This window comes from Macaca mulatta, chromosome 8, assembly GCF_049350105.2.
Source record: "Macaca mulatta isolate MMU2019108-1 chromosome 8, T2T-MMU8v2.0, whole genome shotgun sequence".
Lineage (NCBI taxonomy): Eukaryota > Metazoa > Chordata > Mammalia > Primates > Cercopithecidae > Macaca > Macaca mulatta.
This window is the reverse complement of record NC_133413.1, coordinates 68490370-68493251: the sequence shown is the minus strand read 5'-3', so window position 1 is coordinate 68493251 and position 2882 is coordinate 68490370. Positions and strand designations below refer to the sequence as shown.

General features: G+C 37.9%; 1 non-coding gene across 1 annotated transcript; it reads left to right on the top strand.

Moving 5' to 3' along the window:
• Nucleotides 1–1290: 1290 nt before the first annotated feature.
• On the top strand, nt 1291–1424 carry LOC114680491 (small nucleolar RNA SNORA70). Its single transcript, XR_003732710.1, has one exon. It is a non-coding gene; the product is annotated as a small nucleolar RNA SNORA70 (small nucleolar RNA).
• Nucleotides 1425–2882: the final 1458 nt, after the last annotated feature.

The window sequence follows — 2882 nt, the reverse complement described above, 5'->3', positions numbered from 1 at the left end:
TAGTGGGGCACTGCTGTAAAGATACCTGGAAATGTGGAAGTTATTTTGGAACTGGGTAACAGGAAGAGTTTCAAACAGTTTGGAGGACTTGAAGAAGATAGGAACATGTGGGAAAGTTTGAAACTTCCTAGAGACTTGGAAGACTCAGAACACAGGAAGATGTGGGAAAGTTTGGAACTTCCTAGAGACTTGTTGAATGGCTTTGACCAAATGCTGCTGTCTCAGATGGAGAAGAGGAATTTGTTGGAAACTGGAGCAAACGTGACTCTTGCTATGTTTTAGCAAAGAGACTGGTGACATTTTTCGCTGCCCTAGAGATTTGTGGAACTTTGAACTTGAGAGAGATGATTTGATTTAGGGCATCTGTTGCAAGAAATTTCTAAGTAGCAAAGCATTCAAGAGGTGACTTGGGTACTGTGAAAATCATTCAGTTTTATGTATTCACAAAGATATGGTTTACAATTAGAACTTATGTTTAAAAGGAAGCAAAGCATAAAAGTTCAGAAAGTTTGCAGCCTGACAATACAATATAAAAGAAAATTCCATTTTCTGGGGAGAAATTCAAGCTGGCTGCAGAAATCTGCATAAGTAACAAAGAGCCAAAAGTTAATCCCCAAGACAATGGGGGAAATGTCTCCAGGGCATGTCAGAGAACTTCATGACAGCTCTTCACATCACAGGCCTCCCAGAGGCCTAGGAGGGAAAAATGGTTTCCTGGGCTGGGCCCAGGGCCTTGCTGGTTTGTGGAGTCTCAGGACTTGGTGCCCTGCATCCCAGCTGTGGCAAAAGGGGGCCAATGTACAGCTCAGACCATTGCTGCAGAAGGTGCAAGCCCTAAGCCTTGGTGGTTTACACACAGTGTTGGATCTGCAGGTACACAGAGGTAAAAGAATGTCTTTGGTATTTTGATATGAATGGCATTGAATTTGTAGATTACTTTGGGTAGTATAGTTATTTTAACAATATTAATTCTTCCAATCTATTACTGTGGATGTCTTTCCATTTCTAGGTGTCATATTAAATTTCTTTTATTTGTGTTTTGTAGTTTTTATGGTAGACGTCTTTTACCTCCTTGGTTAAAACTTATTCAAGATATTTTATTTTTGATAGTTATTGTAAATGGAATAGCTTTCTTGATTTCTTTTTTAGCTAGTCAGTCATTCATGTGTAGAAATGTCACTGATTTTGTATACTAATTTTTATTCAGAAATTTAGTAAATTTGTTGATAAGTTCTAAGCATATTTTGGTAAAGTCTTTTTGTGTAGGGCTCCCATAAGAATTTCTTCTTCCTGCAGCCAATTAAGCCAACTGAGTTCCTTTCCTCATGGGGGCCCAGTGTGCAATGGTTGCAAACAGCAGCTTCCCTGGTAGTGATGCAGACTGTTTGTTGTATGGGTTGCTCTAAGGGACCTTAGAGACAGTCCTTTCAGATGGATGTTCATGTTTCTGACCTTGCACTACCCCAGTGTAGGCTCCAAACAGGCATGCGAGGTGCCATTGGAAAGTCCCAGGGCACTGTGGCCAGGGTTCACATTGGCCAAGTTATGTCATTCCACACCAAGCTGCAGAACAAGGAGCATGTGATTGAGGCCCTGTGCAGGGCCAAGTTCAAGCTCCCCAGCCGCCAGAAGATCTACATCTCAAAGAAGTGGGGCTTCACCAAGTTCAATGCCAATGAATTTGAAGACGTGGTGGCTGAGAAGCGGCTCATCCCAGATGGGTCAAGCACATTCCCAGTCGTGGCCCTCTGGACAAGTGGCAGGCCCTGCACTAATGAGGGCTTCCACTGTGCTGCCCCCTCTTAATACTCACCAATAAATTCTACTTCCTGTCCACCTAAAAAATATATATATATACACTTTCACTTCAATTACCCCTCTCTCTTATGTACTTTTAGTCTGTTATTTTAGTTTTATCCTGATTCCCTCAATAAACATTAGTATATTAAAAAAAAAAAAAAATTTCTTCTAGGGCAGGTCTAGTGGTGATGAATTCCCTCAGCTTTTGCTTGTCTGGGAAATACTTTATTTCTTTTTTATTCCTGAAAGATAACTTTGACAGTTATAGTATCTTTGACAGATTTTTCCTTCAGAACATTAAATGTATTACCCCATTCTCTCCTGACCTGTAAGGTTTCTGCTGGGAAATTTACTGTTAATGTGATGGAGGTTCCCTTATATTTCACTTGATGCTTTTCTCTTATTGTTTATAGAATTCTCTTTTTATTTTTGACTTCAAAGTTTGAGTGTAATGTGTCACGGATATGAACTTTGTGAGTTGGATGTATTTGGGGATCTTTGAGCTTCCTTTACCTAGATGTCTACCTCTCTTGCAAGACTTGGGAAACTTTAAGCTATTATTTTGCTATACAGGTTTTCTATATCCTTGATCATTCCTTTGCCTTCTGGAACTTTCAAAATTTAAATATTTGGTTGCTTTATGGTGTCCCATATGTTACATAGGCTTAAAAAATTGGTTTTTACTCCCTCTTCTTTTTTTTTTTTTTTTTTTTTTGTCTCACTGGGTTATTTCAAAAGATTTGTTTTCAAGTTCAGAAATTCTTCTGCTTGATGTAGTCTATTGTTTAAGATCTTGCTTGTATATTTTATTTCATTTATTGAATTATTGAGTTACAGGATTTATTTTAAAATAATATCTATTTCTTTGTTGAATTTCGCAGATCATAAATTATATTTTCTGCTTTCTTTGTATTGTTTATCCATGTTCTCTTATATCTTAGCTTCTTTAATGTCATTATTTTGAATTCTTTTTCAGGCATTACATAGATTTCTTTTTCTGTTGGAAGGTATTGCTGGAGAATTGTTGTTTTCCATTGCAGATGTTATCTTTCCTTTCTTTTTCATGTTTCTGGTGTTCTAAC